The 26,490-nt window shown below is 41.2% G+C and overlaps 1 protein-coding gene across 2 annotated transcripts in view; it reads right to left on the reverse strand.

Moving 5' to 3' along the window:
- cdk18 (cyclin dependent kinase 18) overlaps positions 1–12,804 on the reverse strand; it is a 62,962-nt gene extending 50,158 nt beyond the window's left edge. The window contains exons 1-2 of one of the 2 annotated variants that reach the window (XM_087840494.1): positions 12,690–12,804; positions 12,464–12,603 (exon numbers count right to left, since the gene is read on the reverse strand). The gene's annotated coding sequence lies outside the window, so the exon portion shown is untranslated. Of the gene's footprint in view, positions 1–12,459; positions 12,604–12,689 lie in introns of both variants that reach the window. The other variant, XM_087840493.1, reaches the window with a different exon arrangement.
- Between the last annotated feature and the right edge of the window lie 13,686 nt (positions 12,805–26,490).

Here is a 26,490-nt window from a genome sequence, read left to right on the forward strand (position 1 = left end):
CGAAGTAGGTACTAAAGGGCAGGTACTACCACCTAATCGAAAAGCCTAAGTCGAGTCATGCTGAGGTGACCCAAGCAGGCACTAGTGGAAAGAGTCTATAGCAGTTATTTCACCCGTTTTTGCTGCAAGTTGCCGAATTTCTTTGGCAATTCATGATCTCTGGTCTCCATGTTGCTGCTAGTCTCTTCTGTCCTGTGTGGACTAAAGATAAGGTGTGACAGAAGGGTACGCACTGATTTCAGTCTTCAACGTCTCACCACAAGAAGACTAAATGTTAAATACTGGTCATTTAAATGTTAAAACAGGTCAAGTCTTGAACTTGACCCATCCAGAATATAGAAGATAGAATAACCACCTTCTACTGGTAAAACAATGAACATGGAGTTGGTGACCAAGAGGAACCAAAGCAATTTGCTAAAGCTGCTAAAAGCTCTTTGGAGCAGAGCAAAACTGAGGGATTGTAACACGGTTAATGTTGTTGCAGAAGTACGATTACATGTAGTCATTTATTATCTGATGCTTTAAAAACATTTATAATTTGAGCTTTAAAAGCAAGCTTTTGTGCCTTTTTTAAAATTAGACCTTGAGGCCTGAGCTTTCTGTGTTTAGTCCATGACATTGCGAGCTTCCTGTAGCTGGCTGACATAACAATACAAATAACAATCGTACATCTCAGAAACTTCAAACCAAACTTAAAGAAGAGCTCTCAGCAGTCTAACATGTCCTTTCACATATTTAACTAAATCTGAAGTCACTGTGGACAAAGCAGCACCTGAATGCTTACTCTTTACTTTTCACAGGCTTCAGGACAGTTTTAAGAAGAATTTAGAGTTAAAGCACATTTGATAGGGACTTGACTTAAGTCGTGTCAGGAACAAGTGTGATTAGCTTAAGAGGTAGCCACCCAGGCATTCCCCCTGCCTCCATGTCCCACAGTGATAATCGATTCTGCCAGACGTCTCTGTGCAGTGTTGTGTTAAGCAAAGTCGAGCCTGAATGACTTGACACAGGCTTGTTTATGAGTCGGTGTCCCCCTTTTATCAATGATGAAAAATCAAGCATTGTTGTGCTTAACATTTGTGTGACATATTACACAATACTTGTAATTAGAAATATGATGTCACATTCTCGCCTCCTCTTTGTCTCCAGGCTGAAGCCTTAATAAAGATGGCATTTTGTTTGCTTCCTTCCCATCTATTCTTGTTTTTTCAATCAAGGCTGATTAGACTACAGTCGCTTCTGTTCTCTGCTACACATTTCCATCACTTTGTTCATCTCCCATCGCTCTTAAATTCTCAGTTCACGTCTTCGATGATGAAGATAAATGCTAATAAATGAGATAAAACGGACAAGACGTTTGATAGAAACAATAAATCTCTTTGTACTCTGCTGTTTTCTGTTACATGTCGCCCCATGTCCCCGTGTCAACAGTAGCCCCACTGTATTCACGAGTGAATAGCAAAAGTACTGATGTCAAACAGGTCAGACTGGCCTATTGTAACCCAGGCCGACATGGTTTGTGCTGCACGTGTTAAATGTCATAGAGGTTGTTCTGTTTCCTTGTTTATCATATCCTCTAATTCATTTAGTTTTGCTTATTTTTAAATCAGTCAGAAGTTTTAATAAAACAGCAAATGTGTTTGTAAGAGCTTTAGTATTTATTTTAAAATTAATTCTAGGCAGTCAGCTGATGGACATTCCCAGAACCTGCATCTGACTTCCTAACAGATGAATGTGCTTGGAAAACCTTAACAACTGAGCACATGAATTGCTTTGGCCTCTTTGGCCAGTTTCCCCTTTCATAATAACTCTATAGTGGGGAAAGTTTGTAAAACTTTATACTAGTTAATAATAAATATAATATTGGTGAGACCAGAGATGGGCAGTAACGCGTTACTTTAACGCATTACTGTAATCTGATTACTTTAAAGTAACGAGTAAAGTAAGGGATTACTATCGCAAAAACAGTAATTAGATTACCGTTACTTTCCTGTAGGAACTCTGCAAAACCGTGATTTTTTTTTTTGCAAGAATGTCTCATGACAGTGACGTAAGCGAGTGCGAAGTTCGTGACAACAGCTGTGTGCAGATCAACAATGGATAATATATCAAGTGCGGGAGAGAGTATGAGCGTGCAGCATTTAAAGCGTGGAAGTACTGACCTTACTTTGAGTTTGATTCCATAAAAAGTGACAAAAACATTAGTGTCCCTTGTGCGTGGGAAGAAAACTTCTTTTTACAGCGAAAAAAAACCCTAAACAAGCACCGAGTGCGCTACCACGTAATGGGAAATTCACAGAGAAACTGCCGTATCCTTCCACTGACCGCTGCAGCACACCTGCACCAGGGTAAACCTCCGCCTACCCCACTCCTGCTTTACAGGTGAAAATAGAGCAACAGGACCGCTGAGTCTTTGACTTTATTTATTTTCTGCTGTGTTTTACTTGCATCTATTTGAAAGACTGAGTGTAAACACAAAAAATATTTTATTTTATGTGCTGGGATGTGCAGAAAATAGGTTTAAATGTTAAACTAATTTCTTCCAGTCATAGAATGTTGCATATAATTAAATTTTTACTTGATGCATAAAGTTAAAAGATTAAAACTAATAAAACAAGTTTAAAAAAAAGAGACGTTTCCATTTGATTACATTTTGTATGATGGATTATGTAGAAAAAGTAGAATTGGGCTGAAAGATCTATCACTTTATCACCTATTCAGGTTGTAAATCGTGTTTTTAAAAGTAACTAAGTAACTAAGTAATTAATTACTTTTGAAAATAAGTAATCAGTAAAGTGACAGGATTACTTTTTAGGGGAAATAATCAGTAATTAGCTACTGATTACTTTTTTTCAAGTAACTTGACCAACACTGGGTGAGACTCACAGTGAGGGGCATGACTACTCTGACTTATGTGGAAACAAGGAGCTGTGACAGAAAACTCCTAATTATGATTAGGTAACAGACTAAAAAAATACCAGTCACCAAAACTGAGGCCTTACCACAGGTGACAACATTTGTCACACAGTTCGATTAAAAAGAGGGAAAACTTGGTGGTACTGTCAAGTCTTGAGTAGGTTGTGGAATTGTGTATATTTGCTGGTCCGTGGTGCTCGTGTCCCTCGTTTCCAGGATTGTGTGTATAGGTGTTTGTGTGTGGGTGTTCCGGAGGACTGGTTTACAGTAACCGTCAGGCCTGTCAACCCTGTGTCCCGGGTGTGTCCCATTGGGAGGCTGGCCACACCTGACGAGGATGATCTCACACACCTGCAGCTGATCAAGATCTTCGGGGGAGCTACTTAGCAGTGTGGCTCCGTTTCCTCAGCAACTGTTTGTAGTGAGTGTGAGTCTGCCGCATTGTTAAAGTACTTATGCTTTCAATCATTTCTCTACAAATGAGAGTAAAAATTTTGCATCAGCAACCTAAAATGAATGAAGGGATTTCCTTTTTGCTGCATCTATTTAGACTGTCTACACCTGCAGAGAGGCTAACAGGTTACGCAACATGTTAAGTTCATATCCTTACAAAGAACAGGGAACGAGTGTGTGCACTCCTCCATGAACAACAATAAAGACATAGATCCAACATAAACCATCCTGCTAGCTCAGGTTTACTGTTAACTTAAAGATATGGAGATTTCACATTGACTTCAGTGCTCAGGATTCAGACTGAAATGTGGTATCATGTGATGCAAAGTGCAGCATAAACAAAATGTCTCTCCAAATAATTTAGCTGCCAAACAGAAAAACAAAGGGTATAAGAACAAAGAAGAAAAACTAATCCCAGACTATAAAGAATAAAGGAGCAGCGTCACTGAAAGGCTATCATGCTCAAACAAGCTCAGCTCAGCCTAATGGACATTTGTTGTGACTGAAAACATGAAATTACTCGAGTGAGGCCAAAAAGGCTCAGTGCAAAATTAGAGTGAGGGACTTCCTGTTGACAGAAAGAAATGTTGAGTTTAGTCAGGGCGTTCTGATCGGCACCATACATACGCTTTATTTGACACTGGTGTTGCTTTCTATCTCACAAACGCCATCTGAGGAATTACTGAGGGCACGTTTCAGTTACTGTTGATATTGCTCCGCACTCCTAATAAGGAGCTGTGCATTGTGCCTGCTACAATTTAATGTCCTTATAGCTTAACCAATCAACATCCAAAGTTTCACTAGCCACACCCAGGCCTGGTTACTGCCAGACCTTAAACAGAAATACATCACTTAAATAAAACCTGTCTGATAAAGTGAAGCAGGCTAAAATCATGCCACTATCAAAAGAAACAGCTGAGAAACAAAGTCATTCAAATCTATGCAAAAATAATTAAGAAAGGGGGCAAATACTCGAAACAGTGTTTCACTGAGAGATATTAACTTTCAGATTAGGGCTGCTGATGTGATTTTTAGCTTTATGGATCTTCTGTTTCTTTCAGTTTGTATAAGTGGAAAAACAAACTTTGGTTGTGAAATTAACACATTTTAAAGACAGAAACTTTAAAAACAGGAAAAACAGGAAACAGGAATCGTGTTTCAGACATTCACACCTGTCAGACCGCCTCACATCACCTGGTGTGTGTGATTATTCTGGTGTTTTTGAGACTCTTCCCTCAGGTTTTAGCTTCTGGTCAGGTTTCTGACAGGAGCAGCTTGGTGACTCACAGCTTACCTTACACCACAGAGGTGTCTTCTACATGTCTGTGTGTGAGCGGGCATCTAACAAGCCAACGCAGCTGCAGCACTGTAGCAACTTCTGAGAAAAAGCCCTGCAATTATCCAGAGTGTTCAAATACAAAACTGAGCTCACAGTTTAAAGTGTTTATCCTCCTGAACAGAGAAGGAAGCAGATCCTGGATGTCCGTTTTCCCATGCCATCACCGAACCCCCCCCTCGAGAAGGAGCCTGTCACAACAATTGCTTTTGTCCAACATTCCTGAAAACAACAATTATTCTTTAAAAAGCACTGGCTGCCTGAGATAGGGTGGATCATTTAAATGAGCTGGACTGCGAGGCTGCGAAAGCGCTGCCCACACACCTGTGACAACCATTTGAAGCGTGATGGGTGTGAGTGAGGTAAGAATGCCCAGCAACACTTTACGTCCTTTAGGGCTTTAAAAATAAATAATTTAGTGTGACCTTGGCAGCAGCAGCAGCCAGAGCTGCACATGCTGCAGTACGCGGTTACTGCCTGTGCACATGACAGAATCTGACATGCAGTCTGCGAATGCTTGTGAAATTTGACCATTTCATATATTGACTGTGTGTTATAATGCTCACAAATGCATTCATGCAGTGCTTTTATCTAACATCCACACTCTCTCTCTCACACACACTGATAGATGCATCAGGGGCAACTTGGGGTCCAGTATCTTGCCCAAGGTTACTTTGACACATGGATTATAAAAGCCAGGGTTCGATTCGCCGACCTTCTGATTGACTTGACCGTGCACTCTACCACCAAAGCGTTATTGAAAATGGCTGCTTCACCAATAGAACAAAACCAAACCAAATGATGCACTCATCGTGTATTGTGCACCTTGAAGTTTCCTGTACTAGTCTGAAAGAGTAACACTATGTTAAACAAAAATCAAACCGAGTTTGTCCCTCATAGAGGACCATCATCTGCTGTTTGGAAATAATTTGGACTGAGCACAAGTGATCAAGAACAAATCATATGCAGAGCGGTCTAGAGCAACACAACTGATTTATTCAGCTGCCTGGAAAGCCACCACAGGCTGCAGTATAATTACTGCATGAAAGCAAATAAAAACAATGTAAGGTAACTAATGTGAATGTTACAACATCAGCTCAGGCTTATATAAAGATGAGCCTGTACAGCTGGTTTTACAATCCATCCAGCTCACTAAGACACACTGAAATCACCAAGCAGTCAGATTTGTTCTGGCCAAAGACATCTGTCCATTAAACACAGTGAGGAACACGCTTCAGGAAAATGGTCAACGTACAGCTGTCATACAGCTGTTGAGTGCTTTGATATGGGTTTTAGTCACATCCATAATGCGGGCACAGTCAACAGAGTGAAAGACTTTACATTGAGCTTCTAATAGATGCACGTAGGTCAGGTGAATACATACCTTGTTTGCCTACATAGATGTTTAAAATAATTAAATTCAATTTCATTTCTGTGGTGCCATTTCACAACAACATTTGTGTCGAGGCAGCTTTTACTGAAAGGCAAAGGGCCTACAATAATACAGAGAACGCTCCAACCATCAGATGACACTCTGCATTTGGCGACTGTGGGAAGGAAAAACTCCTTTTTAACAGGAAGTAACCTCTGGAAGGACCAGGCTCAGAGAGGGCCAGCTTTCCAATGCGACCAACAGGAATGGAACAGAATCTAAAGGTGAAAACAATTCCCTGTTTTTGATGCAGTTCTTCTAATTATATTTTTACACTTTTCTTCTAAAAGACAAAACTGAATTTAGGTGAATCAGTGTCATCAGTTTTATGTGATGCAACAATGTATACAGGGTGGGCCATTTATATGGATACACCGTAATAACATGGGAATGGTTGGTGATATTAAAGTCCTGTTTGTGGCACATTAGTATATGTGAGGGGGCAAACTCCTCAAGATGGGTGGTGACCATGGGGGCCATTTAGAAGTCGGCCATCTTGGATAGAACTTTTGTTTTTTCAATAGGAAGAGGGCCATGTGACACATCAAACTTATTGGTAATGTCACAAGAAAAACAATGGTGATACAACAAAAGTTGTATCCAAGATGGCCGACTTCTAAAAGGCCCCCATGGTCACCACCCATCTTGAGGAGTTTGCCCCCTCACATATACTAATGTGCCACAAACAGGACTTTAATATCACCAACCATTCCCATGTTATTACGGTGTATCCATATAAATGGCCCACCCTGTACATTACCATGAATGTCACCCCAACATGGATGTGAAACCAGTGTTAAGTGGAATAAAAACATTTTTGTCACTGAACCCATTGCATAATCTCGACAAATGTTTATCATCTCAATATTAATAAAAAATAATTAAGATAATCATTTTGGCAATAATCGTGCAGCACTAGTTCAGCCCTTTTAACCAGTAACATATGGTTCTGCACAGTGACAGTGCAAAATATGAAGACATATCCATTTTTCACCTATTTTCTCATTCCTTGGAGTCTGTTATCAGTTAAATGAAAGTTATGAGTTAATGTTTTTGATTGCTGTAGGACAAGTATGCTTTAGTCAGCCAGGCGAGGCCACCATAGCTTGGATTATGCATAATAAGAAAACAGAATTCAGTTGACTGCTACATGCAAACTGCTACAGTTTGTCCACATATTGGAACATTGTAACACTTTATAAAATGTGAACATGATTTATAGAAGATCGTATTTAAAGGTCCCACCAGCAGCCCAGCATTCATGCGAAGCCACTTGCAATATGATGCACATTTGTGGTAAGGACGTCAGGCAGTTCTGCTAGTTTATGATTACAAATGCACTATTAAAGACTGACAAATGATTTATAAGAACAGCGAGTAAACATAACTTTTTGTACGTCTCGTGGAAAACAAAGAAACAAAGTGGTGAAGTGCCACGTCCTGTTTAAACAGGTTACACGAATGAAATACAGCCTTTGTAATAATGCAGACACAGTAAAGACAAATGGAGTCTCAGGTGACGGACACGGTGGAAATATTTGCACAAAAGATTCTGGCTTGCTGGAGCATTTAATCTTTTAATGTTTCATCACATTAGTTGCGAGAGAGGCCTGGTGCTGTGTGACAGGCAAGCCATCTTCCATTTGGTGTGTTTGACCAAATGTTTGCGTGTGTTTGTTCATCTCAGAGCTGGTGCCATGGCTATTGTTGAATACGATAAGGTCTATCTTCACATTATCATGGCTGAGTGGGCCTAGAGCTCTGTAATTAGGAACTCAATAATAAGCTGCTTATGTAAATATTACTATTGTGCCTCAGCTGCACATATGATGATGATTTCCAAATTATACAAACCTCTCTGTGTGGCAAAGTGTTACTTTAAAAAAACCCACAACCACGTGACGCATGTGATAATGTCATCTGAAACGGGAAGCTGTCATGAGGCTGACAAAGACTTACAGAATACAAAAAAGCAGGAGCAAATGTTGTGTTTAGTCTGTTGGATTAATCCTGGAGCGATGGGACAAATTCAGTGTTAAACACTTGAATACTAGAAAGAAAGTGACTGTTTATGCAACGTCACTTTATTCACATCCAAGCTGCTGTCTTGCATGCAGACAGGTGAGCCTTCACATCCCATTCAGACCCCTCTGAGCCACTGCTGCTGCACTTGCAATTCATTTTTGCTTGACACATATGCAGTTAACAAATACAAAAACTCCCTCTAGGCCACATTATCAGACGTTACAATAATATTTCTTATCATCTCTATGCTGATGACATTCAGTTGTACTGTTCTTTCAAAGCTTCTGAGTTGTATAAATTGTCTTGTTTAAATAATTGTCTGTCAGAAATCAAACAATGGTTAAATGACAATTTCCTTCAGTTAAATGCAGATAAAACAGAAACTTTGATTATTGCACCTGATCACATGCTCTCAGAAATTAGGCAGCATATCAGTTTTTTAGACCCTTCATTTCAGTCGAGTCTCAGAAACTTGGGTGTTATATTTGACAGTTCGATGTCTCTTGAGAAACACTCTAAACAACTTGTCCGGAACTGTTTTTATCATCTAAGAAACATTTCTAAACTCAGACTGGTGTCAAAGGCAGAACTTGAGATGATTCGTGCTTTTATCTCTTCTCGTTTGGATTATTGTAACGGTCTTTTTACATGTCTCAACAAATCAGCTCTGGATCGTCTCTTCAGTCTGTACAGAATGCAGCGGCAAGACTTTTAACTGGTACAAACAAGAGGTCACACATTAGTCCAGTTTTGGCTTCTCTTCATTGGTTGCCTGTAAATTTTAGGGTTCATTTTAAAATTTTAGTTGTAACTTTTAGAGCTCTGCACGGTGAAGCTCCCCAGTATATCTCTGACCTGTTGAAACCTCATGCTTCATCCCAAGCACTTAGGTCTTCAGGTCAGAGGCTACTGGTGGTCCCACGTACCAGGTTTAAAACACGTGGGGATCGGGCTTTTCAGGCACCGAGGCTGTGGAACTCTCTGCCGTTGTCTTTACGCTGTCTAGACTCTACTGACTCCTTTAAAAAGAGTCAGTAGAGCCCGTTGCTTTAAAAAGCAACGGGCTTTTAATTAATTTTAACTTGTATGTCTGATCTTATTGTAAAGCACTTTGTGATTTTTATCTGTGAAATGTGCTATATAAATACATTTTACTTACTTACTTACTTAAAAATAAACATGTTTGCCAGGTAAGCTAGAAACTGCTAATGGGAGTTTTAGAACTACTAGCTAGCCAGATAGCCAGTTAGCATTCAAATTGTAACCTGATAATCTATTTTACAACAAAGAACCCTGCAAAAAGCTACGATGTGTATATGGCCAACGTTCCCTCTAATTTTTCTTGTGTCTGAATGAACACACAAACTCGCTGAATGATCCCATGGACCACTGTGAGCGACAGCATCGAATCCATCCAAGTTACATGGTTTATTAAAATAATCAAAGTACAGCATTTACATTTATGCTAGACGACTTTTAATTAACTGCTTTAGCCCACTTACAATAAAAATGTAAAACAAAAATGTAGTCATTGACCTGTGTAGTATGTTAACACTATTGGAAGTAAAAATAACTTGAACTCCAACAACTTTCTTTCTTTTTTAAATAAAGCTCTGACTTGTATTATGAGTCTGTGGTCTGGGAGAGAGTCTGTAACTTTCTGTCTGCAAAATACAGAATATAATGACCAATGTTGGGCAATTAATTATATAGTTACTTCTTCAAAAAAGTAACTGAGTTATGCAAACAACAACGTTTTTTGCAGCTGTTTAGCTAAAAATGCAGCCAAGGCAGTTTTTAAATAAACATTTCAAACTATTTACAGAACAATCAGCTGTTCTGCATCAAATTTGATGCCACACAAATCATTTGTGCCAAAAAATAATTTCTGTCCACTATGAGATAAAGGAGAACAACAGCCTGATACCTGCAGGCCTGACAACAGGAGATGTGTCACTGCTGTAACACCTGTAACATTCAGCAGTCGCCTCATTGTTCTGACACACACAACAAAACTATTGACCACACTACGCACTAACTACACAAGATTTGCGCTAAACGTGGCAAATCTCTCACATCTCAAAACCACCACCGTCACTCCTAAAACTTCCCCCATTCCTAAACAACTAAATGTGATGTTGCCTTATCATTTTTTGATTGGTCAACATAGTACATTTTTCGACCAATAGGAAAGGGTGGCATTCTTTGGTGTCGTTTTTGCTCACAGGCTTTCGAGCGTTTTCCTTATAAAACGCAGTTTTTACCGTTTCTTCCCGCAGTAAATATAAACAACGATAGTATTCAGGACGAAAAACAAACATTGCAGATATTTTTATCATAACTCTGGTTTTACGTGGCCGATCAACACAATTTAAAAACTGGTATAAAGTCCACACTTTTTCTGTCAATTGTTCGTCTGTTCTGCTCACATCTCCAATGGTTGTACACGTTGTCATTAACGTGGCTTCACTCCACATCAGCTATGCCGCTTTGCTTGCTAAAACACCGGTGTCGGCACATAAGGACGCTGTCATAGCCTGTCAACGACGTTGCTTAGCTGCGTATATACGAATGTGAATCGCATCATTGGCTGGACTATGGGATAAGGTGGCATCGTTCTAATCCCATACGGGAGCAGCCAGTCACTTACTGACTAACACTGCAAAACATTATTGTTAAATATTAATTTTCATTTCAATTCAGGTTGGATTTTTTTTTTTTGTGCGCAACACAGATTTTCTGTGCGCAGAGACCGTGCCAGCAGTGCGCAATTGCACAGCGCGCAGCTTAGAGGGAACATTATCTATGGCTACATATTTATGTTCACCAGACACTTTATTAAGCACCCCTGGCTACCTCTTGCTCAGAAGCTAAGGTCATCTGCTAATCGGAAGGTTGGTGGTTCCAACCCTGGTTGCTCCAGTCTGCATGCCAAATATCTTTTGGCAAGAGGAAAAAAGTGTTTGTATAAATGGGGGAATGAGGCAAGTTGTGTAACCAAAATGTCTCAAAGAGATGAAATATCTTCATGCACCTAAAAAGGAGTCCCGTTGCCTTTAACTCAACCACTTAGGATTATAATGACCTGGATGGCTTAGCAACAAGTTCAAAGATTCACTTTTGGTTGTGTTTTTGCTTGCAGCTCTGTGTTCAGTATATTTTGGTCCTGAGTGGCTTTTTAAGGTTACCCATATTGGCAGCTAATATCCACACAGCACTAAGGTACCACAGTAGGCAGCGAGCTAATGGTAACGTTGGACTAACTAAAACACACATTTTGCCTCTGCACCTTTACTGAGGTGTTTTGATAACTTTAAGCCCTGCAGACACTACTTTGCTATTTTGATATAATCAAAGCCTGTCAAACATGCCCGGCCATCCTATAGTTGCTGTCCAGAATAAGGGGAGATCAGTTATTGCCAAATGAAACATTTGCCAACTGTATGTCACTAAATGCAGTTGCAGAAAAATGAAACTGAATTAAAGTCGAAGCTATTTGATGCCTGCGAAGACTTTAAACTATTTAATAATGACTTCACATTCTTAGCGTGCTCAGGATGCAACACTTAAGCAGACGTAAAACTTCTCACCAAAATGTTACAGTCAGTTATTTTCGTGATGCCATAGCAGCAACGCTGCAGACTTAACTCTGCATGATTCAACAACGTGTGACAATGAAGTGGAAAAGAGAAGCTGGTCTGCACACACGTACACACACATCAGATGCACAATTACACCTGCAGGCCCTTATGGGCAAACAGTGCAGTGTGTACAGTGTTTGTAGATGGATCTCTGTAAATTGGGGTGAGGGGTCCTTATTACATCACAGCTATCACTGTGTCAGGTTACATGTGTGCACTAATGCATGAAGCTGATCACAGAGAAGAGACCTTGAGGGGAGAGGTGGGAGTAGGCAGGGATTTCAGATGTGCTTGGATGTTATTTTTGTAGCAGCTACAGTTATTGTGCAGACGTACAACTTTAAGAAAAATGCTTCCTCATATCAGTACCTGTTGTACTTAGAGCATGTTATGTAATAGCAGCTTTTATTATGGGTAAACAATCTCTAAGTCTGACCTTGTGTTTGCACCAGACAAAGCGTCAAACCGAAACTGGCAACTTATGTGGCAAATGACAGCTACTGAATGAGATATTCGGTGAGGTAATGAGGATTTCTAAAGAAAAAAGAAAAAGAGAAATGTAAGTATGCTTTCCCTGAACCCCTGATCGGTGCTATGAAGTCTGTTCACCTTTAATAAACATTGTGAGTGGATGTTGCTGCAGCAGAGCTACTTACTTACAGAAGAGCAGAGGTCATCTACACACACACAGAGGATGGATGGATGGAGGGAGTGAGAGGCGAGGTGAGGAGGGGATTTGAGCAGCCTCCTGCCTCCTGTCTCTCAGGTTTCTCCTCGCCTTCCCAGGTGTCACTCACAGTCTTAAACAGAGATAAATCCACAGGATGTAGGCAGCTCTACCACAGTGATGGACAGATGACTTGGCAGGGTAAAGAAACTGACCAACCTGTCCACCAGTCCTTCTGACAGCTCACCCTTCCACCCTCCCTTCCGTCCTCCACGCAAAGCGTCGCTTCACTGGCCAGATAACAGGAAGGACTAAATAAAGACACAGAAATACAGTGGAGACAGCTCAGGAGAGGAGAAACTGCTGCTGAGGAGGGCTTTTTAATCAGCCTGCAACTCCTCCCCCACCAATCTCTGACTTTGGCCCTCCCTCGTTGGTATGGCGACTGCCAATTACCACTCGGGAAAACACGAGCCTCTGCCTCTCAGCCCTCCCCCTCCTCCCCCAGAGCCAGCCTGTGGTGTTGACAGGGCGCACACACTAGCGTGGCGACATCTATGAAAGCATGCGTGTGTGTTTCTGTGTGTGAAAGAATGCATATAACAGTGTGTATTTGTGTGTAAATCTGAACATGCACAGTATCCTTGTTTCTATGTACTGCACATAAAGTGTCTGTGTGCGTGACTCCAACTCTTTAAGGAACAAAATGAAACACTGACCGCCACAGTGAGGGGATTTTGTCATGCTGTCATGCTGTGGGGAAGTTTTGCTTTGGGTCTACTTGTTCCCTTGGAGGAAAGTTTCAGGATGTTCCTCTAAATGCTCACCTGTAATCGAACATTTCTATAATGATTGGTAATAAAACACAAGATCTCACAGAATGGCTGATGAGCATAAAAAGATTTTACTTTTTTGTTTGCCTCATGTCTTCATTTTTTAAATACTGCTTAGTGGTTAATTAGCGAGCGTGGCAAACAAGTCAGCATCTTCCATGCAAACTATGGGCAAATGAAGCAATTAGCTACGGGCCAAAGAGTTCTAATTTCACCTAGCAACAGTCTTTGCCCTTCAATCTCAGGCCTGAGACTGCGCTCTTCTGGACAGAGATCTCAGATGTTGTTCCTGGGATCTGCTGGAGCCACTTGCCCAGTTTAGGGGTCAAAGAGCTCATGTCTTCCTCTCCTTAAAACAACTTCTTCTTAGAGTTCTGTCCTTTTAGAATTACAGGCCTACTTCCAAACTGCCGTTTATTTCAAACTGCCATCGCTCATTGAGTCCACTTTACTGAAAATTACTAATATTTTTATGCACTTAGACAAAGGTGAATTTTTCATTTCAGTTTTTCAGCAACCTTTTTCTTATTAATGGATTATAGAACTGTTTTCGCATCACTGGCACAGTGATGTTCTCAAATGGGTTTCATCATAATTATTTTCAATTTTTCTGTTAAGCCCAGCAGCCTCAAAACAACCTCAAAAGCCTCTCCATTTCTATTAAGAATTGGATGTCCCCATATTTCCTCCATCTCAACCCTGGGATAACTCGGCTTCTTGTGTTTGACCCTGACAGCTTCTCTAAGGAGGCCGGTTATTATATCGGCCCCCTTTAAAGCAAAACCACGGTATCATCTTTAACCATGATGTCTTTTATCCTGTCTTTCTTCTCTCTCCCCAACCGGTCGCGCCCCTCCCCGAGCCTGGTTCTGCTGGAGGTTTTTTCCTGTTTTTCCTTCCCACTGTCACCAAAGTGCTTGCTCATAGGGGGTCATATGATTGTTGGGTTTTTATGTATTATTGTAGGGTCTAACTTACAATATAAAATGCCTTGAGATGACTGTTGTGATTTGGCGCTGTACAAATAAAATTGAATCGATCTGAAGTTTGAATCTTACATCAAGTTTATCCAGCAAAAGTATTGCAAAAAATTAAACATTTACAATAATTTGGAACTTTCAGTATGCACTTGGATTCTCTCCTGCTGTGATTATTGTAACTATTGTGTTACGTGCATCTCTGTCTTCCTTAGCCTGACTTCACTTGGTTGAGAATGCAGCAGGTAGGCTGCTAACAAGAGCGAGAAGGCAGGCGCACAACACTCATATTCTTTCATCACTTTACTGGCTTCCAGTGAAATTCAGCATCCACTTTAAAATTCTATCATTAATTCATAAAGCTCTACATAGCCAGGCTCCAGCTACCATGGAAGAGCTACTGAGACATTATCATACAGGTGCAGGTTGGACTCGGGAGATAAGTTCAGCATGTTTATTTACAGTAATTAAAGGTGGAAGATTCAAGGTTAGCTTAGCCTGGGCTCCCACAAACACATGCACAGAATAAACCTCTCTCAGGAAGCGCTCTCTTGGTAACTCACTCAGTTTCCACTTCCAGGTTTTCTGCACAGAGGAGACCAGAAGGTTAGACAAAGTCACAGAGCAAAAATAAAGCAACAGGCAGGTAAGGAGGCACCATCACTAACTCGGTCCCAAAAAATGATCAGGCATCAGCCGAAGGTCTTCCTTCCTCTTAAGTAGAAAACTCAGGTAATAACCGACAGGTGAATTTGTTAGTTCCAGGTGTGCAGATTCTGAGGGTGGGAAACCAGAGTAGGACCCACCCCTGAAACACAGCGTGTGGCTAGCACACACACTGACACCAACATTCAGATAGACAGGGAGAACGAGAAGAAGAGAATAAAGAGAAGAGAAAAGATAGAAAAGAGTGAGGCAGCATAGGGGTTTGAAGACCATGACACATGCGGTAGGTCTGGTCCATGTTATGACACTTAATCAAAGATTGTGAATAGAAACGATTAAATGACCCCAGAAACTCATCGTGAAAGTTACGTATTTAAAATACAAAATATGAGTAACTGTATTCCGTTACAGTTACCGTTTAAAAAGGTGGTATTTAGAATATAGTTACTTTGTTGAAATAAATGGATTACACGGCGGTACTTTCCTGTTTCATATTGTGGCGGGTCAGGACTGTTTGGGTTTTGTTTGACAGCTACGTTCTGTAGTTCCAGGTGGCAGCGTTATGGTTGCCATGGTTACAGGGTGACGCTCTCTCTCTCTGCGTGTTTCCTGGGTGAGAGAGGCCTTTTTGTTGTTGTTGTGCTAAGCTGATAGGCAGAATGCTACAGGTATAGCTCTAAAGAATGTAGCATCATGGGCAGTGTAGTCCGTGCTGCAGGGAGAATGGACTGCCATACACGTTATGTGTCTGTGAGCGAGGGAGGGAGAAAAAGGAAAAGTACGAGCTGTCATCGAGCAAAAACGGGAGCTGGAAGCATGTAAATATAATAATAACCACTGCAGCCAAGAAGAGAGCCTGACGAGCCCAGTTGTAAGTAAGCTATTAAGACTCGACTGTACACCGTGTTCGTGTTTTCCTCCAAAAACAATAAGTTCCTTTGGAGCAGCCTTTCAACGCCTCTCTCTGTCTCTGCTAGCAAAGTTGACCCAGACAACAAAGTAAAGCTAGTTTTCGGCTACGAGCCGACACAGAACCCACCGTATTAGCCAGAGGTCCCTTTACTACGGTTCGGAGCCGCGGACCTTCAGTAACAGTAATAAATCACGGCAATAGTACATTCATGTAGTTGTAAACAGCATGATAATATATTAAGTAATCCAAAGTATTCAGAATACGTTACTCTCATTGAGTAACGTAACGGAATACGTTACAGAATACATTTTGGGGCATGTATTCTGTAATCTGTAATGGAATACATTTTAAAAGTAACCTTCCCAACACTGTCTAACCCTACGATTCTTCTCCTCCTTTTTCTTCTGATCTCTCATTCTCTGTTGTGAATGTACAAATTTAGTAACGCCCCTTCCCCTCTAGGTAACATTGAAGTCATTCTGGCAGTGGTGACTTGACTGCTATCACATTCCATTTGTAGACATTTCAGATAGATCGTGTTATGTAAAGAGCAGCTGTGGCTGGTCACTGTGTTGTGTGTTTAACACCGTGGTGATTAATGAGAGCAGTAACATTAAAATATAACCTGCTGTGCAGGAGTAGTTATTCAAGCCCGACTGGGGTTTTACGCAACAATGAGTTTACGTACAGAAGAGTTGTGAGTTGTTTCTTTCCATGCAGTCTGATCATAAACTGTGTTTAAAAGATGGAAAAAAAAACTGCTACATTTTAATTAGGCCATTTTTGATGACGCTTCATTGAACAGTAGATTCATCTCTCAGGTTCTTCCTCCTGAAGGTTTCATAGGTCAGGTTTAAGTGGCTTAAGAAATAAGTAAGGAAAAACACATTCCTCAAAAGGAGGTATAAAACAGATCTACATCTCACTAACCACTGGGTGGCGTCATGGCGCTCACATCCATCTTTTATACACAGTTTCAGACAGTGACATTTTAGGATAATTTGGCCACAGTGAACATTTAAGGACTCAATTGGATAACTACACGGGTAATGAAACTAATATTTCACAAAGAAGTCAGTCCATTCAAGTTTATGTAGAACTTTTGCATTAGTCACCTCTTATCTTGTACAGTGGTCCCTCGTTTATCGCGGGAGTTACGTTCCAAAAATAACCCACAATATTTTTTACAATTATTATAGATGTCTTAAGGCTGTAAAACGCGTCACTACACAATTTATGCACTTTTCTCAGACAGGCATGAACATTTTCACACTTTTCTCTCTTGTTTAAATGCTCTCAAAGTACAAACCTTCGTAGAAAAATAAGTCCAGTATCATAGAATGAAACCAAAGGCACCACATTTTGTTTGTTGGGGAGAAAACTTACAAACATACAGTACAGTACTTCAGAGTTACACTGCTAGCGATAGAAGATTTATGTAAATGTGACAATCTGAACGCATTCTGTACTGCACAGGAGACACAGCACGAGATTGATTGACAATGGTCTACAGCCAATCAGAACACAATGCGCTGTACGAAAGGCATGCAAAATTGCACCCAAAAAAATCTGCGAAACAGCGAGACCGCGAAAGGTGAACCGCGTTATGGCGAGGGACCACTGTACCCTTCAGATTCCAGCAATTGAGTTACCTAATCCCCCTTGATTGTTCACCATTGGCAGTGTTGGGGAGTAACGGAATACATGTACCGCCGTTACATATTTAAAATACAAAATATGAGTAACTGTATTCCGTTACAGTTACCGTTTAAAAAGGTGGTATTTAGAATACAGTTACTTTGTTGAAATAAATGGATTACACGGCGGTACTTTCCTGTTTCATATTGTGGCGGGTCAGGACTGTTTGGGTTTTGTTTGACAGCTACGTTCTGTTGTTCCAGGTGGCAATGTTACGGTTGCCATGGTTACAGGGTGACGCTCTCTCTCTGCGTGTTTCCTGGGTGAGAGAGCGACTTTTTGTTGTTGTTGTGCTAAGCTAATAGGCAGAATGCTACAGGTATAGCTTTAAAGAATGTAGCATCATAGGCAGTGTAGTCCGTGCTGCAGGGAGAATGGACTGCCATACCCGTTATGTGTCTGTGAGCGAGGGAGGAAGAAAAAGGAAAAGTACGAGCTGTCATCGAGCAAAAACGGGAGCTGGAAGCATGTAAATATAATAATAACCACTGCAGCCAAGAAGAGAGCCTGACGAGCCCAGTTGTAAGTAAGCTATTAAGACTCGACTGTACACCGTGTTCGTGTTTTCCTCCAAAAACAATAAGTTCCTTTGGAGCAGCCTTTCAACGCCTCTCTCTGTCTCTCGCTAGCAAAGTTGACCCAGACAACAAAGTAAAGCTAGTTTTCGGCTACGAGCCCGACACAGAACCCACCGTATTAGCCAGAGGTCCTTTACTACGGTTCGGAGCCGCGGACCTTCAGTAACAGTAATAAATCACAGCAATAGTACATTCATGTAGTAGTAAACAGCATGATAATATATTAAGTAATCCAAAGTATTCAGAATACGTTACTCTCATTGAGTAACGTAACGGAATACGTTACAGAATACATTTTGGGGCATGTATTCTGTAATCTGTAATGGAATACATTTTAAAAGTAACCTTCCCAACACTGGCCATTGGTTGGAAAACAAGTCCTTTTTTAACACTTCATGGAAATATTGTGCTGTTAATGCTTTTTTAGATTTCATTTTTAGAGTTTGTTAGTTTAATTGAGTACTTTTTGTGTTTAAGTGTACACCTACCACTGCTTTGATGTACATTTAACAGACTTAAGTTCTAATGTTAATGCAAAGCTTGACAAATAAAGGTGGAAACGACATACCTAGCTCAAAACCTCTCATATTTTCTGCAAGACAGCAAGCTGATAAAGAAAAAGTCTCTGAGTGACTGTAAGGTCATATTCTGCGACTCTCCATAGTCCAGACTCTACAGTTTACTGGTTTATTGCAAAGCTGCAATCTTGGCAGTAAACCAGTTTAAACACATCTTGTTACAGCTTTAAACACAATTAGTAGGTTGTAAAAAGGGAACTATTATCACCATTGATGTAATGTAATTGATTTTGAATGTATATCTCCAGTATCTTGGATTAGAGTAATTTGAGGTAAAGTATTGCCACATTATGCTAGTATATTTTGAGCGGCTCCCATTGGTAAAGAAGCGCAGCTGAGGTCAAGCATGACGAGGATTGTCTGCGTCAGTGATGGGTGTTCACATGCTGACAGCCTCAGAGCCTTGCACATGTACAAGCTATATTGAGTAAAGTCAGACTTTCCAAAAAGAGGCTTGTCAGATGTTGCGGGACCAGCTGGAGAGTCTTTTAAAAGAACTTTGTAGCACATGGTGAAAATGATGTTAGAGGTGTTCAGCTGCGTTTTTCTGGAATGAATCCTGGTTGTGGAAAAGAAAAAAACAATGAACTACTGAACTCTCCGCAGCAGATTAATTACCCTGTTACAGAATTAAAATTAATCCCTTTAGAGTTCTTTGCTGCTGCCTTGCACTGAGTTTTCACAGTTTGTTCTCTCTTTGTTTAATCTGTCTTTATTGCAATGAAATTATAATGATTACACTGATGCCCAGTCACATATTTATGTATTCTATGTGCACTTTAAATTCATATAATGTAGATTTTTTTTGTTTATTTCTTATTGTTTTACAATTTGGACAGAAAAAATGAGAAACAGAAAAAAATCTATGATGAGGACACAGACTTCATTTCTTATTTGTCCAATAATTTTATGGTTTTGATCTATTTGACGGATGTTTGCACTAGTTTATTTTTTGTTGTGTGAATAACTTCGGTGGGGTGTGGCTTGTGGCTCAGCTGCAGGGAGGTGTGGAGCAGTGTGTTCAGGGTGTGGTGTCAGGGGAGGCTGACTCACACACCTGACCTCCATCATCGAATCGTGTCTCCCTAAAGGATGTTGCCGGCACTGGAGGGGAGAGCGGTGTAGCAGCTGGAAAGCTGCTCAGAAAGAAAGTGCCTAATCGTATACACAATAAAGCACATAGCAATGTGCAATGCTGTGTGTGTGTCCTCATTTGTCTCACATGGACATTTTTGTGATCTTTGCATGTAACCTGCCAAGGGACTGCACATGCCAATTAGTTTTAAGCTAATGTGACCAAGTGGTCGGCGGGGTTAGATAAAAAGTAATAAAATGACAACGCCACCTAGGGGAATTTCACCCCCAGGAAATATATTTAAGAAAAACAGATAAAAAGAATAAAAGGAGGCCGCACAGATTCAAGGATGCACACTGAGGCAGGTTGGCTCCAATATTAAAACAGTTTTATTTATAGTAAAAATAAATAAAATATTAAAACCCAAGATGTAGCGTCATTGTTGACAGTGTCCTAAAGTGAAAATAAAACAATCAGGGAACTTGGACTTACCAGCAGCCGTGGACCCAAAAGAAAAATCACACAAGAAATAAAATCACTGCAGCCCACCCGGTGCTGTACAAAAGAAAGTGTGAAAACGACCCACCACCTGAGGTGGGCCTGAGGAGGTCACTGGCACGTCTTCCGTTCACTGAAATAAAATGCAGAAAAATATGTTAAAAGAATAAAAGGACACTGAGTGTCAGGCTCGCTACAGATCATAAAAAACTAAAACACACTTTAATAACTTTAATAAAACGAAACACACACACACACACACACACGCAGGAAGGCTTATACCCCACGGGTCAAACTACCACTCGTGCTGGTAGTAATTATCCTCAATCGCAAGCCGGTCTGGCTCTTCACCGGCTGAGACCGGCAACCGAGGCGATTTAAAGTCCCAGCACGACACTCGGGCAGAGGGTCGCTTCAGCCCGATCACAGAAGCGTGGGTACGAGCAACAGTCCAGAATAAAATAGAATAAAATCAGGCGAACCAGAAAAAGGTAAGCCTACTTAATAAAAACAAGATAAGACCAGCTAAAACAAAACAAAACAAGACGAGACAAGACAAGACAAGACAAGACAAGACAACAGGCTCCACCGAGGAGGAGTCCTCACAACAGCGGCTGGGAAGGCGTTTCACTCTTCCGGTTTAGGTTGGGCGATTTGCCACGCAGAGGCGAATACAGCAGTCAAACCCTAAAACTCAAGACTCTCATAGCTATGAATGCTAATAAAAGTTGTTTTAACGGCTTACCCCAGGACCGGAGGCGCTATACTCTCACTGGTGGGGATAACACGAGCACCTCTCTCCGCAACGCCGGAATAAAACAAACTGCCGCGCTACAACAGGCCGCAAAAACTATTAACACAAATTCCAGTGCTCGGAGGGAATCGGAGGTTAAGCGATAGCGTACCTGTAGCTGTCATATGATCTACTCTTGCTGATCAGTCCGTCACAGTGGGCCAGCATTTACTGCTGCTTTGCGCCGAATGCACGGGAGGAATGATCCAATAAAAACACCGGCTTGCTTTATACGGGCTAACGCCACCCTGCGATCAATATGCAGGTGGGTTCCCAATTAACCTAGTTGCGCGGCGAAGAGAGCGAGCGCAGGAGAGAGCAAGCGAGAGATAAAAAGAAAGGCGAGTAGCCCATCTGGCCACATCAACTCTGGTATAATTCATCACATGGCAAGATTTCTGTTTATATTGTACATCATCCCTTTTCAAATAAAACCGATTCAATGAAATTAAACTAGTAGGCCTCACTTTAGTATCCGACTACACTTCTCCAGTCCGAATGACATTCCAGTGTCATTGCTGTATATCCTGGTAGTGTGGATCAGTGTTCACTCTTGGCATACAGCTTGATGTCATCCATGTAGAGGAGGTGGCTGACGATTGCTCTGTTTCTTAGTTTGTATCCGTCATGTCTTGTCAATGAGCTGACTGAGGAGGTTGAGGCCTATGCAGATCATCATTGGGGACAGAGCATCTGCTTGGTAGATCCTGCACTTGATTTTGACTTGTGCTGCGGCCTTTAAGTTGGCCTCTAGTGTTGTATGCCACATCCCCATTGAATTCCTGATGAAGACTCTCAAGGTCCAGTTGATCTTGTACAATTATAGGCATTCTAGGATCCAGTTGTGGGGCATTGACTCATAGGCCTTCTTGTAATCAATCCAGGCAGTGCATAGGTTGGTCGGCCTGGTCTTGCAGTCTCAGGCGACTGCTGTCTACCAGTAGCTGGTGTTTTGCTCCTCTGGTTTTCTTGCCATTTCCTTTCTGTGTCCCGCTTATGCATTGAACCATGTGGCTATTCATCTTAGCCAGAGGATGTACTTCCAGAGGCAGCTGAAGAAATTCAACCTGCCAAAACGGACGATGATGCAATTCTACACTGCAATCATCGAGTCCATCCTCACCTCCTCCATCACCGTGTGGTACGCTGGAGCCACTATCAGGGACAAAGAGACTGCAGCGTGTCGTGCGCTCTGCTGAGAAGGTGATTGGCTGCAGACTCCCATCTCTGCAGGACCTGTACACCTCCAGGACACTGGGGCGTGCAGCTCGGATCTCAGCTGACCCTTCTCACCCCGGACACAGTCTGTTTGACCTGCTCCCCTCAGGCAGGAGGCTCCGGTCCATTCGCACCAGAACCTCTCGCCATAAGAACAGTTTCTTCCCCTCTGCTGTTGGACTCATGAACAATAACCGTATGACTGTTCCCACCACTAACACGTGACCCTACACTGTGTTCACTGCATCATTCCATGTTTGCACTGATCACCACCTGCACTCATGTATATATCTATCTACTTAGCACTTTTAATTCTTATTCTTATTTTTATTTTCATGTTTATTTAAGTGTTATATGACAGTATGTTTGCACTAAGTACCGCAGCAATTTCCTAATGTTGTAAACCTGCTCAACATTTGGCAATAAAACCCTTTCTGATTCTGATTCTTCTGATGCCTGTGGTACTGAGGCAGGATATCGGCTGGTAGTTGAATGGAACCAGTCCCTCCTCTGCTGCAGGTTTCTCCAGAAGCCTTCCAGGCTGTCCTCACATATGATGATAATCCCCTCACCTGTTGTCCTGGCTCCCCCTTGCCGTAGCATTTGTGTTGTACCGCCGTGATAGCAGTTCCTTCTTCAGTTTTTCATTCTATTCATATAACCCCCTCCGCTGAGGTTACTTGTGTAGTAGCATTCAAACAGCACCCTATTTTCATCTCTTGCCCACTTATGCCATCTTGTTCCAGTTGCCCCCTTTTCAGTGTGTCCTGGTTCCTCAACACCTGACGTGGACCTTGTTAATCCGGGTGATGTCTGAGCTGGTATCGCTTCATTTTTCTGTCTCTTGCTCATGTCTGAGGTAGGCTTGGTTGGCATGGAAGTCTAGCCTAGGGACCTTTACTGGACACAGATGCACCAGTTGGGAGTGTATATCTATATATAGTCCAGTCCATTTGGTGGACATTGTTTATAATCGGTCATTCTGCATTATCGCACACACACCCACAAGGGAAATCTGAAAAATCCACTTTTAAATCAAATGATTTACACGACGCAGCATGCAGCCCTTCTCAAAACATCAAGGTTTATTAACTTATATTAAGAGAAAAAACAAGAAAAAAAAGTGAAGCTGATAATGACGCTGAAGTCTGATGTAATCATGACACTCACGTTTGTCCTCTGCAGTGATAAAAAACGAATCAATGCAGGCGAGTGTTTCATTTTGCAGAATAAGGTAGAAAACATTCATTATATTATTCCCACGAAATTAATAATTACATAATGTTGGTTTTAACTCATCTGAACTCCCATAAAGACACATACATGTGTGAAAACAGATGGAAACACACGCTTACACACTGGATTGCCCTCGTCCTTCGGCAGCAGGCAAGTTTCTCTTTCTTTCCTACTCACTCATTAACACACATACACAGGGAGATGGTGTACGAGCACACAGCATTACAGAAATTAAAATCTATCCTGGGGAGCCGCTGCCACCAAGGAGGCTGTTTCATATTTGATGAGCAAACACAGAGCTCTCGCTTTCTGTTTCTATCCTTTCATTCAAGCCTGGCTGAATGCACAGTTACAGACATGGAGATAACAAACATTCATCTATACGGTTTTTCTGAAGACAAACTAAATTTTCAAAGGGAAATATTGATGATAGAGACCACACTCTTGTATAGCTGTGGAAATGGGGATGTTTGGAAAATCTGCTTACAAAATCACAACAAAATGTGCTCAGCACAATCTGTTTTCTCTTTGCAACAGACCCAACTAATTAGCATGAATTGCAAAATGAAGCATTTGGACAAAATATGTCCACTGGGAAATTCTTTAAATGCAAAACGAAAATGCTTATTGTGGAGGATCAGGAGAGTTACGCACATCAAAAAGTATAAAAATATAATAATATAGTTATAATATAAAGTCCTTTGGTCCAACTCCCGAAAACTTGTCTACGTCTTTGAGCTGACGGTGCCGTGGGAGGATGCAATTGAGGAAGCAGTTGAGCGTAGAAGAAGCTGCGGTATGCCAACTTGGCAGCTGAGGCAGAGGACAGAGGCTGAAAGATCAAGGTGCGCCCGGTGGAAGTGGGGTACAGGGGCTTTGTTGGCAGTACAACAGCAAAACTGCTTAGAGAGATTGGGATCAGAGGACAGGCGCAGCGTCAGGCTATAAAAGAACTAGCTAACACTGCTGAGAGGACCAGTCACTGGCTGTGGCTAAAGAGGACTGACAACACTTGGGCAGCTAAGGCAGTCAGCTAACCGTGAGACACACGCCCAGGATTGATTAACCTGTGGTGGGCCTGCCTTAGTAGAGGGTGTCAAAAGGGTAGAAAACACTAGAAATTTTGCTGGTTGACTGATACAGCTGTCTCAGGGCCTCCTGGGGGCTGTGCAGTCAACCTCATGGTAGTGAAACTAAATGAAAGAGAAATAAAGATGTTACGCTTTTCTCCCCTCTGCTCTTCTTCCCTTTTCTGGGAGGCAGTGGGGAGGTAGAGCGTACAGCCCGATCCAGCGGGGAGGTGTGTCCTCTCTGCCCTCTCCTATCTTGTCTCTTTTGTCTTTCTTCTCTCTATCACCTTTTCTATCCCTTTGAAGAAGTGAGGCTTCTTCAAAGGGATAAGTATTACTATTGTAGAAAACTAAACAGAAGAAAGCAGTAGAAATAACAATTTAACATAAACCAGTGACTGATCAACCATGGAAGTCCTCCTTGGATGAGAGTGTCTAGTAATAATGGCTGAAACACCCGATGAATCCAAGGTCCACTACTGATGATGTGTCCCAAAATTTTAATATGATAATCTAGATCAGATCTCTAATTCCTAAACCCTAACCAAGGAAGGAAAAAAAGGGCAGATTAGCCTGGGATACAAGACCGAAACACCCTGTGAAGTTGAGGCACACATAGATGTGTCCCGCTGGTAAAGTCTCTGGACTGCCTTTCCTAATAACAGCCATCCCTCAAGACTTTCTCCATTTGAAGCAATGCATTATCAGGGATTGTAACATCTAGTCCTTTACTGAATCATTTGAGAGACATTGATGAAGTAATTCTATATTTAATCATTTAAATTTACAATAAAAAGCAAAATTATAAGTAAATATTTCTAAATGAACTATTAATGCATTAATAAATACCCAAATAAATGGAAAGTGGAATTAGAATAAGAAACCTTCATTAAATTCTTAATTAAAACCTCACAAAAAATGTCACATTTAGGATTAAAAAAAAAATCCATCCATTTTCTAAGGAATGAAGCCGAGACCTCTCTTTTCCCAGCCACCTTCTCCATGCCAGCCGAGGCTAGCTGAGAGATGTAATCTCGAGGAGACATCCTGGTCATGCCCGAACCAGCTTAACTGCCTCCTTTAAATGTGGAAGAGCAACTGAGCCACAGATTAAGGAATTCTGTCTTATTATTCCAGCATTAATCGTGTTTCTCATTTTAACTCTTTCTCCTCTGCTGATGTTTTTATGAGCCCAGTTGCTTCAAGTTAAAACATGGTAAGATGTTTCGAAGTTTATTGATTGTGCCATTTTTGTAAACATGATGTGTGACGGTGAAAAAATGATGGAAAATGTAAAGATTCTCTCGTTGTGTGTGTTAAGCTGACCTGGCTGAACGGGAGGTTCCAAAGCATCATTTATATAATCTTTGAATACAAGATATAGTCGGCTATGAATGCCATTTGTTTTGCATGGAATGTCCGTATTGTATGCTGTGACCATAGCAGGGAGATAACTTGTTTCTATAAATGATTTGGTTTTTGTTATTATTCTTTCTCAAAAGCCACACAGAGTGCTGTTGTGCTCTGTATTGTTGTTTGACCCCTTTGCAAAAGGGAATTAAAATTTCACAAAACAACCTATTTGTGTGAAAATCGATTTATGTCAGCTTTCCATAATAACCCATCTAATATTATGTAATGATAAAACTACTTAAGTGTGTGTAGGTGCTTCTGGACAGTGTAATTTCTGCTGAGTCTACTGGCTTCTATGGAAGCTTGAGGATGGAAGGTCATGCTACAGAAGTTGGCCGTGGTAACTGGGAAGGCACCTGGAAACAGAAAATAGCATTGACAAGAGTTTCCAGTGAGCCAATGAACAAAATTCCTCATGTTAAGCACACAAACATGCTTCAATAATCATAAAAATGTAAACTCACAGGGTACTGT

Source organism: Neolamprologus brichardi, chromosome 5, assembly GCF_056152115.1.
Source record: "Neolamprologus brichardi isolate AB-2024 chromosome 5, ASM5615211v1, whole genome shotgun sequence".
Taxonomy (NCBI): domain Eukaryota; kingdom Metazoa; phylum Chordata; class Actinopteri; order Cichliformes; family Cichlidae; genus Neolamprologus; species Neolamprologus brichardi.